We start from the raw sequence: 15351 nt of genomic DNA, 5'->3' as shown, positions 1-15351 counted from the left end.
AATCATAAGAGATACTTAAAAGGTTCCCTTCCGTTTACTATGTGCTTGACTCCTATTAGTGAAAGTAAAATATTATATTCTTAGTGCTTACATCAGCTTCTCTCAGATACGATGACATATCACTCAAAACAACAAAACTAATTCCTGTGTTCTGTTAAGGAGCAGCGTTAGCCCAAACTGTTCTTTCAATTGTTTGCTAATGATGTCTTGTGATTTCTTTCGCTGGGTTACTTTTATCAAAATATTAATTGCTAATTTGAACTCCTTTCCCTCATAAAACCTTTCTTTAAACATTGACATATATCCAGATCAATTGAAACAAGCAGAAGTAGTCTCATTATTTAAGTCAGGAGACAGAAGTGATTTAAGTTACTACAGACTCATTTAAATACTGCCCGCATTGAGTAAATTTTTCAAAATTTTATTTTTCTTGCCTAATTAATTAATTAAGTAATGCTATGACCACAAATCCCTGCCCCTCCACAAAGCTGTCACACCTGGACTCTGTGTAAGGCTCAAAGATTGGTGTAGAGGGTCCCGTGTAACTCCTGCACCCTTTTTCACAATGGTCGTAACTCCACAAACAACACTTAACACTCACAGCTGCGAAAGAATTGACAACCACATCAAGGAAAGACAGTTATAACACAATAACACGCATATGGTCGAGGCATAATACTTTGTTGGGCGTCTGCCCTCCGTAACGGATCCACCCACTGTCTAACGGCGTGTTATAGCCTCAAGCCGAAGAGTGTCGTTTACTGCCACCCTGGACGTCAGGGAGTAAAGTTCACTACACAGCTAATTACTCGAGTCCTCTGCTGCTGAACTGCATCAGCCCGCAGTAGCATTTAAGACAATACATGGTCACTAACAATAGTCACAAGAAACTACTAGAAAAGAGTGCCCACGAAACCCCAGGAGGGTCATTCACCGCTCTCTGTGCGAAAAACTTGGCTTACGCACACACCACACATGCAGCCCTTTTCTGGCAGACTACTATGGAGACTCCTATTCTATATAAGTAGGCCGAGGCGTAATGACTCACTTATCACCTTAAGGCAACTGATCCGAGAACTCCTTATCTCGCCATAATCTCCGTCAAATATTAGAGTGTACATGTACATCTGCTTCTTCCAAATGCTGGGTAGTGACTGACTAGGAAAGCGCGCCCAACACTATCCCTCTACTGTTATGGGGAGGTGGTACATGGAAGGGGGAGGGAGGGCGACGCACATACATACGCACACCCGCCCGCACACATCCGCACACCCACCCACACTCAGGTCTTGAGTAAAACAATTTATTTCTAAAAATTCTACTGATTAAACTAGGGAGGCTAGCTGCATACTGTCAATACCCTTGACAATGCACTTCATTGTCAAGGGCAACTCTTCTACTAAATACTGATTGAGACTGATTGAGATTGAATGGACAAGGGGAAGTAGGGAAATTTACGCGAGGAATATGAGTGACTGCTTGAATAAATATCACTCTTCTCATCTCTTGCTCTCTCTCACCCCTTTCATTATTATTTTCTCATTCAGTTCATACTAGTTTCCCCATTTTAATTCGCTTTGTGTCGCTGCATATAACAATACCATGAGAAAAACATTTTTGTATTACCCAATAGAATTTCAATTCTACAGATTTTTAACTATGTATATAGATATTTGAAAGATAAACTAATGTTGCAGGGATATTTACTGATCCTTAGAAAGCTTTTGATTCACTTGACCATAAAATTTTACTGATCAAGTTAGAACATTCTCGAATCAGAGGTGTATCTTTAAAATATTCATGAAAAAGAGGGAGAATGTCTTCTGTAATCAACAATATTCAGCACTGAAATCCATCCTCAGAGGTGTTCCGCAAGTTCGTATTTTTCTTATATATATATATATATATATATATATATATATATATATATATATATATATATATATATATATATATATATATATATATATATATATATATATATATCATTATCATTATCATTATAATTATCATTGTTATTGTTATTATTATGTAGGGCATAATTAGAGAGAGTGAGAGTACAAAGGAGATGAGAAGAAAGACGGAGAGAGAGAGAGAGAGAGAGAGAGAGAGAGAGAGAGAGAGAGAGAGAGAGAGAGAGAGAGAGAGAGAGAGAGAAGGGGGCGAGAGCGGAAGTGGGGATGCCCGCCGGGCGATGAACAATTGACCCCGCTCAGTTCTGTTAAAAGTTTGATGCACGCCACCCAGTCTCCATCCGTATTTAGTTTCAACATTTTCCCTTTTTTCCCTCATTTTAAGCCTCACATAATTATAGTAGAAGAGTTGCCTTAGAAAATGGCATAATCAGTATTCATCCAGGCCATTTTGTTCAGCCACAAGAATTTTCGAAATGTTATTGTGTCCACTAGTAGCGTAGCGCGAGGCAGTGTGTGTGTGTGTGTGTGTGTGTGTGGGTGTGTGTGTGTGTGTGTGTGTGTGTGAGTGTGGGTGTGTGTGTGTGTGTGTGTGTGTGTGTGTGTGTGTGTGTGTGTGTGTGTGTGTGTGTGTGTGTGTGTGTGTGTGTGTGTGTGTCGCCGCCCCACCCATTCCCTCTCTTGCACCCTTTACAGAAACGGTTATGGCAACAGGTTGAAGCAGAGTAGGAGTCAGTCACAGTTTGTAGCTTGAATGAGTAAGATGTATTGCGGTAGGCAGCGTTTTCTAAGGAGACTGGGCGGGATACAGCTAGAAGGGTCAGTTACTTTAAGATGTTTATTTATAAGTTTATTATATGTGTAGTATAGGGGTCTCCATCAATCTGTCTGGGAGTGCACTTCATTGCAAGACACTTGGTGTATAGTATGATGTGACTCCTCTCATTGTGAGACGAGGACCTGGTGACAGTGAGTGGTCCACTACCCTCCTGTGTGTTTTGTGGGCAGCCTGCTTGTGTTAAATTTTTAACACAAATTTTTAACACAAATTTTTAACACAAAATGTGCTTTTGTTAAATGCTACTGCTGGTCAAGGGACCTTTGGAGTGTTTGGCTGCAGAGGATTTTAAGTGCATAGCTATATAGTGACACTTTGCTCCCTCTTCAGGCCCTGTTGATGACTGCTGTCCAGGAGGCTGTAAATGACACAACTGAGCTGAAGTATATAATACTTTGTTGAACAGTGGGAGCTTCGTTATTCGAGGATGGTTGTCCAATAAGTTTATACTTCGATCTTTTTAAGTGGGTGTCCCTTGTTGTGATTGTCTCTTCCTAGAACGTGGCTATCAATTCTTTCCCAGTGGTTTGAGTGATTTGGCAGTTCCTATTATAATGTTCCCTTGCCTTTTGGTGGGTGAAACATGCTGCCTACCTTTTTCGTGTAACCTGTTGTCATAACCGTTTCTGTAAAGGGTGCAAAAGAGGAACTTATAGCCATATCAAGACCTGCAACAGGTTGATGGTGACTTACGGGAAGCTAGCCCAGTTTTAGGGAGCAAGAGGGAAAGTAATCTGTGGTCATAGCAATATATGTATATATATATATATATATATATATATATATATATATATATATATATATATATATATATATATATATATATATATATATATATATATATATGTAGAATACTGGTTAACTCTTGCATTAGAGAAGTGGACAGAACAGAAGTGAGAGAAAGAAGAAAGTCTTGTGCAGCAAGGCAGCAGAGTTGATAGGTGGAGGATTTGAGTTTTTTTTTTTTTTTTTAGGCAGTGAACAATAATACATTTTCTCTGTCCCAATCAGAAATTTTGGAGAAATCAGAAGTCAGACTTTCCATGGCTTACCTGGGTGAACTGTTTATTTCCTAAAGACCTGGACGTCTATGAAAAGACGTGAAAAGATGGTGGTATCATCAGCGTAGGAGTGGATAAGACAAAAAGTACGGTTTATAGGATCATTGATGAATAATAGGAAGAGAGTGGGTGACATGATAGAACCCTGAAGAACACTACTGTTAGTAGATTTAGGAGAACAGTGATCGTCTACCACAGCAGAAATAGAACAGTGAAAAATGAAAACTTGAGATGAAGTTAGAGAGAGAAGGATAAAACTCATAGGAGGGTACTTTGGAAATCAGAGCTTTGTGCCAATCTCTATCAAAAGTTTTGTGATATGTCTAAGGCAACAGCAAAAGTTTCACCAAAGTCTCTAAAAGAGGATGACCAAGACTCAGTAAGGAAAGCCAGAAGATCACCAATAGAGAGGCGTTGACGGAACCTATACTGGCCATCAGACATAAGGTTGTGAAGTGATAGATGTTTAAGAATCTTCCTGTTGATGATTGACTCAAAAACTTTGTTGTGACGGAAGATAGTTTGAAAAATTAGAATGATTACCCTTTTTAGGAATAAACTGAATGTTAGCAAACTTGCAGCAAGAAAAGAAGGTAGATGTTGACAGACGGAGTTGTAAGAGTCTGACTAGGGAAGGAGCAAGCACGCAGGTGCAGTTTCGGAGAACAATAGGAGAGACCCCATCAGGTCCATGAGCCTTCCAAGGGTTTAGGCCAACGAGGTCATGGAAAACATCATTGTGAAGTGTTACCCCTAATTCACTATTTAGATTTAAGGACTGATGGTAAATTAACGAGGGTTCTCCTTATCATTTAAAACGGTACTATAAGGTAATTTAAGTGTTTGGAATTAAAATTGCAATGGGCCATTTGGTGTTGTATTTTGTTATGTTCTTTTACCTATGCTTCTGTGTACACGTTTTTGTATATTCAATATGTTCGTTGTAATATATTTTACTTTCTGTGTCATTTGATAAAGGATTTTGTGGATAATTATTTAAACTACTGTTGTAATGACTGATAGGGGAGCGGGAGGAGAGACTCTGCCCACCTCAATTATTGTGGAAATGGGTCAGGTGCTGGGAATTCATTCACTTGTCAGAGGGTGAAGCGGGCAGACAGCGACGGGTGGAGGGCTGAGGGGTGGAGCGGTGGTTGTGACTACCCATACCTGGAGTCAGATAGCGGTGGCTGTCCCTAAGTTTACGTGGACTGGCCACCGCTGGCCAGTCCATGACGTGGTGGTGTCATGGGTCGTGAATGGCGGTATTGATTGCTGGAGTGGTGGGCCCACGCGTGTTGGTGGTGGTGGTGTTAAATGATTGGTTGTTAAATGTTTTCTTGTGTTGGTGTGATGCATTAGTCTGTAAATTATATTCAGTCTTGATGATATTGCATTTAGTTATCCAGAGAAGGAGAGTGAAACTGTAGTGATGTGCTCCACAGAACGTGTGCTCCACAGAATGTGTTCCACTTTGGAAGTTAAGTTGTCAAAGAATTTCTTATAATCAGAGGAGTTAGGTGAGAGGTATAGCATAGATAAATTTAGTTTCAGAGCGACTATGTAGTCGTAGCCAGATGGTGGAAAACTCAGAAGATTCAAGAGCGTGGGCATGAGAGTAGGCTAAGTAGTTTCGCACATAGACGCAATATCCAGTTTTGGATTGAAAATGAGGATAGAGAAAGTAGAAGGGAATAGAAAAGGGATATTATCAGTTGCCTCAGACACTTATGTTTCAGTGAGGAAGATAAGATGAGTAGAGGAGAGGTGGTGTTATACAGCTTGAAAATTAGATATAAGACCGCGAACGTTGCAGAAGCTAATGAAGAAAAGTTGATGGGGATGTGAAGACTTAGGGTCGATACCAGAAGAGCAGTCAAACCTGGAGAGATTTATGGTCCTCTCCCCAGATGTGGACTTAAAGGATGATGTAAGAGTCGCCATGATAATTTTGAATTCTGAGTGAAGGATGTGTGTGTAATTAGGTACTTATAGTTTTATGTGAAGGAAGATATTTGTTTTTAGAGGGTAGGCTGTGACTGCCCTCTTGTGCTGTGAGACACAAAGGGAAACGTTCAATGAGGTCACAGCTAGGCTTAATGATAAGTTCATAGCACTCCCTGATCCAGTGTTTTAGACCTCATTGGGAGTAATTAGCGTTTCGGCAGGTGCCTATTGCCTCCTGTTTAGAAAAAAAAAAATGTCATTTTATATAGTCAGTCATAACCTGACCACGGAGGCAATGCTCGGTATCAATTATACACTCTATTATCCACACATTACTTTATGTATTTCTATTAGATAAAAATGGCCTTGATTTTTAAGTAAAGTGTTAGTAGCCCAAAATATAATTTAATCTGTATATTTTTCTCTTAAGCAATCTGATTCAACTGCTCAAGTGTTCTCTGACACAAAATTTCTAAACTTTTTTTTCATTACACAAATATTTTACATTATCATTAATAAAAAAAACTTGGACAAAGTGATATATTTTAATTATCAGAAAATATTTCTCACACAAAGAACATTAATATGAATTTAATATGTTCATTCTTTCAAGTTGAACTATTTAAAAAAAAAAATAGTGTAATAATTTTTGTTCCCCAGTCATTAAACAGTCTGCCTCTTTATAGAAAATTCTTCTTAAAAACAGGAACATATTTCATGAAATGTTTGACTGTTTACTTACTTGGTAGGCAACTTGTTCATATTTAGTCTTTCTTTAGTGTCCCGATTTGTAATATCATTTTCATTATTTCAAATTTTGTCATGAAAATGATGTTACTATTGTTATGTATCTGTATATGTAAAATATATGTACATACAGAAACGTGTAAGTGCATGTTTTAATACGGATTTGTATTTAGAATGGGTTTGCTATCCGTATGTCTTATGTTTGATATATGAAGTTGCATATATGTACTTATAGCATGTTTATGAGTTTATATAAATATTTCCTGTATGTCTGAATTTCTTATATAGAAATGTATGTTCCTGTGAAAGGTCAATTTAGAAAGGCATATTTTCAACCCTTTATGTAATCTTCCTGTGGGTAGTTGCTCTCACCACATTTAGTTGACTTATGCAGTCTGTCAATCAGCTCCGGATCGACAGACCGTAGACCGTGCCACAGTTACACTTAGAAATGTATATAAGAACTTGGACGAAAGTTCTATGGCAATAAATGTTACTTACTTACTTATTCCTACTTACACACACACACACACACACACACACACACACACACACACACACACACACACACACACACACACACACACAGTAATGGTGCTACTATGAGAGGTTACGACAAGTAATTTTATAACAGCAGGAGAGAATATCATAAGGCTAAGAACAAATATAAGAAATATGAGACCACAATAATTTACATGGCTATGACAGAAAAAAAAAATACTAGGAAGTATAAAACAAAAAGTGATAGAAAGAATTAAGGACAAGGAAACTGTTAATATACATGAACAGTTAAGAAAAAAGTAAAATAAATATCCAAAAATGTATTGGAAGATCTTAAAACGCAAACAATTTACTAACCAAAGTCACATACCATTTGAAAAATTTTATGATCACGTGAAATTACTTTACATAGAAAACCACAACCTATATGTGAACATACATTACGAACTAAACAATGGTGCTGACTTGACAATACTTAACAATCCCATCACTCCATTGTTAATTAATGTGTCAAGTGTTCACAAGATCAACTTTGTCTCTTGTACCTACGTGAAATTATCTAACTAACAAAATTCTTGCTACCGATATTATTGTGCCTCTGTACATAAATAAGGAAGATGTTAACGACACTAATGATTATAAAGGAATTGCCCTGCTAAGCTGTATGAGCAAATTATTTACATCTGTCTTAAACGATTAACTGAAACTGTTCTCCGTCAAGAATTTTATAATCAATGACACACGTAGGTTTTAGAGAAGAATATTACACATTGGACCATATATTATAACTTAAATGGGTAGTTGACTTCTTCAAACGGAAAGAGAGAAAATTGTTTTGTTTGTTTGTCGATTATCAAAAAGTTTTCCATATTGTATAGATTTGTGTCATAAACTACTAAAGGCTGTCAATGGTAAAATACTAAATATCATTCGTAGTATGTTTTATAATAAAAAAAAGTCGTGTGTAATGTAATATATGTCTATTACTTTCTCATATAAAATGGATGTGAGGCAAGGAGAGAACGTGTCACCATTATTGATTACTTTTTATTGTACGTATTGCTTTTCATTATACGCAGATGGCACGGTTATTTTGTGTGATAGTGAACAAAGCATGAATCAAGCCTTAATTACACTCAATAGTTACTGTTTTAACTGGAAACTGAAGGTGTAGTATAGAAAAACTAAGATAGTAATATTCAGTAAAGGGAATGTTCGAACTAATAGGTTTCAGTTTCTTTTTTTTTTTTTTTTGTTATTATAATGGGAGGTTTAAGAAAGACCAGCTAGCACTTAAGGAACAAGCAACCAAGGCTATGCATGTTGTTCCCTTCCTAGACGGGAACGCCGATGCAGGTGATGGAGTCGGTGTAGTTTTAAATTTTGAGTGAAGCGTAAGCGTGTATTGGGAGTATGTAGAGTTATGTGAAGGAAGATTATTGTCTTTACTTTAAAAAAGGTGAATCATATAATCATATAATCAGTGTACTACAACATCTATATACAACTGAATTTTTTTATGCAAATTAGATTCACCAGATCTCTCTCTCTCTCTCTCTCTCTCTCTCTCTCTCTCTCTCTCTCTCTCTCTCTCTCTCTCTCTCTCTCTCTCTCTCTCTCTCTCTCTCTCTCTCTCTCTCTCTCTCTCTCTCTCTCTCTCTCTCTCTCTCTCAGAAGTAGACATTTACAGACGAACCAAGAGTCATTACTGAAACGAGAGATGCAACATATTACAAAATCATTCAGTGTTAAAAGGAGGAGTTCATTGTGTGAGTTAAAAAATATTTATATTGGACATACTACTCATATTTACATGGTAAGAACTTGGCGGTGCCAATAATATCTATGAAGTAAATCAGACAGGAGATAAGGCTTTATCTTATCAACTAGAGAACCGAGAATTTTTTGAAGAATATTTTTTCCATTACGTATCTGCTAATTCTGAGGGGTAATTGGATATCGATCAGACAAGTAATTAGAATTCAACTGTTCCAGAAAGATATATATTCACTATTATAAAATAATGTATATTTTATTCACACTTAAATTCATTCAAATCAGCAGTAGAATGAGAGGTAGCTGTGAGATAACACCAATGTTGTTTCATCTATCAGACAGGCAACTTTTCGTCGGTATGCGGAGGCGATAAGAGTTATCAGATACAGAGGTTTACGGTACTCCTCTGCCCCAACTCCCCGCAACTAGTGTTGTAACAATAACCTAATGACTCTTTATTCACTTGTCGAGTGTTGGCTGTTGTGTGAACACTAACCTCTGCTGGTATCAACCGCCGACCTTGCAGGCCCATAGAAAGGTGAGTTTTTTTTTATTTTTTTTTTATGTAGGAGAGACACCGGCCAAGGCCAACGAAAAAACAAAAAAAAGTAAAATTGAAAAATAGAAGAAGAAGAAGAAGAAGAAGAAGAAGAAGAAGAAGAAGAAGAAGAAGAAGAAGAAGAAGGCCCACTGAGATGCCGCTCCTCGAAGAGGGTCCAAAGCAGCAATCAAAAACTGAAGGATAAGTGTCTTGGCGTTATAGGAAGACGGAAATACAGAAGCAGCGAGTTCCAGAGTTTAACAGAGAAAAGAATGAATGATTCAGAATACTGGTTAACTCTGGCATTAGAGAAGTGGACAGAATAGGAATGGCAGAAGGAGGCAGTAGACACCTGCCGAAACGATAATTATTCCCAGTGAGGTCTAATGCACTGTTCAGGGGGTGCTGTGAACTTATCATTAAACCCAGTTGTGACGTCACTGAACGTTTCCATTTGTGTCTCACAACACTAGGGGGTAGTCACAGCCTGCCCTCTAAAGCCAACTCTCTTCCTCCACACAAAACAACAAGCACCTAATAACACACACACCCTTCACTCAAAAAATTTTAAAATCATCATGGCGACTCCTACACCAGCCTCAGAGTCCCCATCTGGGGAGGTGACCATAAATGTCCCCAGGTCGGACTGCCTTTTTTGTCGACGACCCTAAGTGTCTTGACACCCCCCTCAACTTTTTCTTCATTAACTTCTGCAACATTCGCGGTCTAAGATCTAATTTTCAATCTGTACAACACCACCTCTCCTCTTCTAAACCTCATCTTCTTTTCCTCACTGAAACTCAGGTGTCTGAGGCAACTGACAGTAGGCCCTTTTTTGTTCCCTCCTACTTTCTATATCCTCATTTTCGATCCAAAGCTGGATGCTGCGTTTATGTGCGCAATGACTTAACCTGCTCTCGTGCCCACGCTCTTGAATCTTCCGAGTTTTCCACCATCTGGCTACGACTACAGAGTCACTCTCAAATTAAATTTATCTGTGCTGTATACCTCTGTGCTGTATACGCCTCTGACTATAAGAAATTCTTTGACTACTTAAATTCCAAAGTGGAGCACATTCTGACCCTCTTCCCTTTTACAGAGATCTCCATTCTTGAAGACTTCAATGTTCACCACCAGCCTTGGATTTCTTCTCCCTTCACTGACCATCCTGGTGAACTAGCCTACAACTTTGCTATCCTCCATGACCTAGAGCAATTGGTGCAACACCCTACTCGTATTCCTGACCATCTTGGAGATACGCTCAACATTCTTGACCTTTTCCTGACCTCTAATCCTGCTTATGTTGTCACCCTTTCTTCTCCGTTGGGTTCTTCCGATCACAATCTCATATCTGTATCTTGTCCTATCGCTCCAATCCCTCCTCAGGATCCCCTAAGCGAAAATGCCTGTGGCGTTTTGCCTCTGCTACTTTGGGGGACATGAGGAGGTATGTTGCTGATTTTCCTTGAAATGACTACTGCTTCCGTGTCAGAGACCCGTCTTTGTGTGCTGAGCGCATAACAGAGGTGATACTGTCTGGCATGGAGGCGTACATTCCTCACTCTTTTTTCTCGTCCTAAACTTTCTAAACCTTGGTTTAACACAGCCTGCTCTCGTGCTATACATGATAGAGGTGGCCCACAAAAGGTACTTAAGCTTTCCATCACCAGAATCTCAATGCAATTTATATTTCTGCCCGGAACCATGCCGAGTCTGTTCTCCAACTAGCCAAAAACTCCTTCATTAACAGAAAGTGTCAAAACTTTTCAAGATCTAACTCCACTCGTGATTTCTGGCATCTAGCCAAAAATATCTCCAATAACTTTGCTTCTTCTTTTCCTCCTCTATTTCAACCAGATGGCACCACTGCTATCACATCTATTTCTAAAGCTGAACTCTTCGCTCAAACCTTTGCAAAAAACTCTACCTTGGACGATTCTGGGCTTGTTCCTCCTTCTCCTCCACCCCCTGACTATTTCATGCCACCTATCAAAATTCTTTGCAATGATGTCTTCAATGCCCTCGCTGGCCTAAACCCTCGGAAGGCTTATGGACCTGATGGGGTCCCTCCTATTGTTCTCCGAAACTGTGCCTCCGTACTTGCACCTTGCCTAGTCAAACTCTTTCAGCTCTGTCTGTCAACATCTACCTTTCCTTCTTTCTGAAAGATCGCCTACATTCATCCTGTTTCAAAAAAGGGTGACTGTTTTAATCCCTAAAACTACCGTCCCATTGCTTTAATTTCCTGCCTATCTAAAGTTTTTAAATCTATCCTCAACAGGAAGATCCTTAAACATCTATCACTTCACAAGCTTCTATCCGATCGCCAGTACGGTTTCCGTGAAGGCCGCTCTACAGGTGATCTTCTGGCTTTCCTTACTGAATCTTGGTCATCCTCTTTTAGAGATTTTGCTGAAACTTTTGCTGTTGACTTAGACATATCAAAAGCTTTTGATAGAGTCTGGCACAAAGCTTTGATTTCCAAACTACCCTCCTACGGCTTCTGTCCTTCTCTCTGTAACTTCATTTCAAGTTTTCTTTCTAACCGTTCTATTGCTGCTCTGGTAGATGGTCACTGTTCTTCTCCTAAATCTATTAACAGTGGAGTTCCTCACGGTTCTGTCCTGTCACCCACTCTCTTATAAGAACATAAGAACATAAGAAATAAGGGAAGCTGCAAGAAGCGACCAGGCTTACACGTGGCAGTCCCTGTATGAAACACTCCTACCTATTTCCATCTGTTATCCCCATCCATAAACTTGTCTAATCTTCTCTTAAAGCTCTCTAGTGTCCTAGCACTAACTACATGATTACTGAGTCCGTTCCACTCATCTACCACTCTATTCGAGAACCAATTTTTTCCTATCTCCTTCCTAAACCTAAATTTTTCAAGCTTGAACCCGTTATTTCTTGTTCTACCCTGGCTGCTGATCCTAAGAATTTTGCTTACATCTCCCTTGTTATAACCCTTATACCACTTAAAGACTCTAGAGAAAAGACTTAAAGACTCTCTAGAGAATGTAAATTTAACCGCTTCAACCTCGCTTCGTAAGGAATACTCCTCATCCCCTGTATCCTTTTAGTCATTCTCCTCTGTTCTGATTCTAAAAGACCTATATCTTTCCTGTAATGTGGGGACCAGAACTGCACAGCGTAGTCTAGATGAGGTCTGACCAGCGCCAAGTATAACTTTAATATTACTTCCGGCCTTCTACTTTTAACACTCCTAAAAATGAATCCTAGTACCCTATTTGCCTTGTTTCTGGCTTCTATGCATTGTTTCCCTAGACGGAGTTCAGAGCTAACTATAACTCCTAAATCTTTCTCGTACCCTGTACCTACCAGAGTTTGGGTGTTTAATGTGTACCTATTGTGTGGGTTTCCTCTACCTACGCTAAGCACTTTGCATTTATTGATATTAAATTGCATTTGCCATCTATCCGTCCATTCATTCATTCTATCTAAGTCTGTCTGCAAGGCAAACAAAACTAAACAAACAAAGCTGATGATACCACCCTGCACTTTTCCACGTCTTTTCATAGACGTCCAACCCTTCAGGAGGTAAACATTTTACGCAGGGGGAAGCCAAAGAACGCTTGACTTCTGATCTTTCTAAAATTTCTGATTGGGGCAGAGCAAACTTGGTATTGTTCAATGCCTCAAAAACTCTATTCCTCCATCTATCAACTCGACACAACCTTCCAGACAACTATCCCCCCCTTTACTTATAATCTGAACTGGAAACTTCACATCTCATCTCTAGCTAAAACAGCTTCTATGACGTTAGGTGTTCTGAGACGTCTCCGCTAGTTTTTTTTTTTTTTTCACCCCCCAGCTGCTAACTCTGTTCAAGGGCCTTATCCGTCCATGTATGGAGTATGCTTCAAATGTCTGGGGGTGTTCCACTCATACTGCTCTTCTAGACAGGGTGGAATCCAAAGCTTTTTGTCTCATCAACTCCTCTCCTCTAACTGACTGTCTTCAGCGTTTCTCTCACCGCCGCAATGTTGCATCTCTAGCTGTCTTCTACCAGTATTTTCGTGCTAACTGTTCATCTGATCTCGCTAACTGCATGCCTCCCCTCTTCCCCCGGCCTCGCTGCACAAGACTTTCTTCTTTCTCTCACCCCTATTCTGTCCACCTCTCTAACGCAAGAGTTAACCAGTATTCTCAATCATTCATGCCTTTCTCTGGTAAACTCTGGAACTCCCTGCCTGCTTCTGTATTTTCATCTTCCTATGACTTGAATTTCTTCAAGAGGGAGGTTTCAAGACAATTATTCATCAATTTTTGACTACTGCTTTCACCCTTTTATGGGACTGGTATTTCAGTGGGCATTTTTTTTATTGGATTTTTGTTGCCCTTGGCCAGTGTCCCTCCTATATATATATATATATATATATATATATATATATATATATATATATATATATATATATATATATATATATATATATATATATATATATATATATATATATATATATATATATATATATATATATATATATATATATATATATATATATATATATATATATATATATATATATATATATATATATATATATATATAAAGAAGAAGAAAGTCTTGTACAGCGAGACCGCGGGAGGACGGGAGCCATGCAGTTATCTAGATCCTAAGAGCAGTTGGCTTGAAAATAGCTGTAGAACATAGCAAAGATGGAGGATTGCGTCGATGAGAAAGTTCATTGAGAAGAAAAGCTTTTGATTCCATCCTTTTTTTCCTCAACACCCTCCCCCACAAAAGTTGCTACCTCTGTACAAGGACCTTATCCGTTCATATACGGAGTATTCTTTACATGTCTTTGGACGTTTCCACTAATACCGCTCTTTTAGACAGGGTGGAATCAAAAGCTTTTCATCTCATCAACTCCTCTCCTTTAACTGGATGTCTTGATCCTCCTTCTCATCACCGTAATGTTGCATCTATTGCTATCTTCTACCGCTATTTTCATGCTAACTGCTCTTCTGATCTTGCTAACTGCATGCTTCCCCTCCTCCTGCAGCCTTGCTGCACAAGGCTTTCTTCTTTCTCTCACCCCTATTCTGTCCACCTCTCTATTGCAAGAGTTAACCAGTATTCTCAATCATTCATCCCTTTCTCTGGTAAAGTCTGGAACTCCTTCCCTGCTTCTATATTTCCACCTTCGTATGGCTTGAACTCCTTCAAGAGGGGGGTTTCAAGTCACTTATTCACCAATTTTTGGCTAACGCTTCGAACCCTATTCTGGAAGCGGCATCTCAGGGGGCTTTTTTTTTTTTTATTAGATTTTTGTTGGCTAATATCCCTCCTACATAAAAATAATAATAATAATAATAATAATAATAATAAATAAGCAAAGAAAAAAAAAAGAGATGTGTGAATGGAGCCTCCCTGGACGTACGCAACATACTCTGTACACAGACGGATAAGGCACCAGTACAGAGATAGCAGCTGAAAGGGTGAGAAAAAACTGGCGGAAACGTCTCGGAACGCCTCACTTCATGGAAGCTGTTTTAACTAGAGATAATATGTAGAGTTTCCAGTTTAGGATATAAATAAAGGACAGATGGAGGATGTTCAGTGTAGAAAAAGGGACAGTTGAGTGTCGTTGAGGAAGCGGGGATAGTTGTCTGGAAGGTTGCTTCATGTTGATAGATGGAGGAATTGAGTTTTTGAAGCATTGAACAACACTAAGTTTGCTCTGCCCCAATTAGAAATTTTAGAGATATAAAAAGTCAGACGTTCTGTGGCTTCCCTATGTCAACTGTTTACTTCCTGAAGGATTGGGTGTCTAGGAAAAGATGTGGAAAAGTGAAGGGTAGTATCATTAGTATAGGAGTGGATAGGACAAGAAGTTTGCTTTAGACGATCATTGATGAATAATAGGAAGAGAGTAGGTGAAAGGAAAGAACCCTTACGAGAAAAACAGTGACCGTCTACCACAACACCAATAGAACGGTCAGAAACGAAACTTGAGATGAAGTTGCAGAGAGAAGGATATAAGCTTTTTGCCAGACTCT

The 15351-nt window shown here is 38.9% G+C and overlaps 1 protein-coding gene across 7 annotated transcripts in view; it reads left to right on the top strand.

Moving 5' to 3' along the window:
- The first annotated feature begins 9181 nt into the window (after positions 1-9181).
- The window catches only part of LOC135097467 (uncharacterized), a 192307-nt gene continuing 186137 nt past the window's right edge, over positions 9182-15351 (top strand). For 5 of the 7 annotated variants that reach the window (XM_063999409.1, XM_063999410.1, XM_063999412.1 and 2 more), the window contains exon 1: positions 9182-9321. The gene's annotated coding sequence lies outside the window, so the exon portion shown is untranslated. The remainder of the gene's footprint in view (positions 9322-15351) is intronic. The other 2 variants (XM_063999411.1, XM_063999408.1) reach the window with 2 other exon arrangements.

The sequence above is a fragment of the Scylla paramamosain genome, unplaced genomic scaffold (assembly GCF_035594125.1).
Source record: "Scylla paramamosain isolate STU-SP2022 unplaced genomic scaffold, ASM3559412v1 Contig21, whole genome shotgun sequence".
Classification (NCBI taxonomy): domain Eukaryota; kingdom Metazoa; phylum Arthropoda; class Malacostraca; order Decapoda; family Portunidae; genus Scylla; species Scylla paramamosain.
The sequence above is the reverse complement of the archived record's forward strand: the minus strand, read 5'-3'. Positions and strand labels throughout refer to the sequence as shown.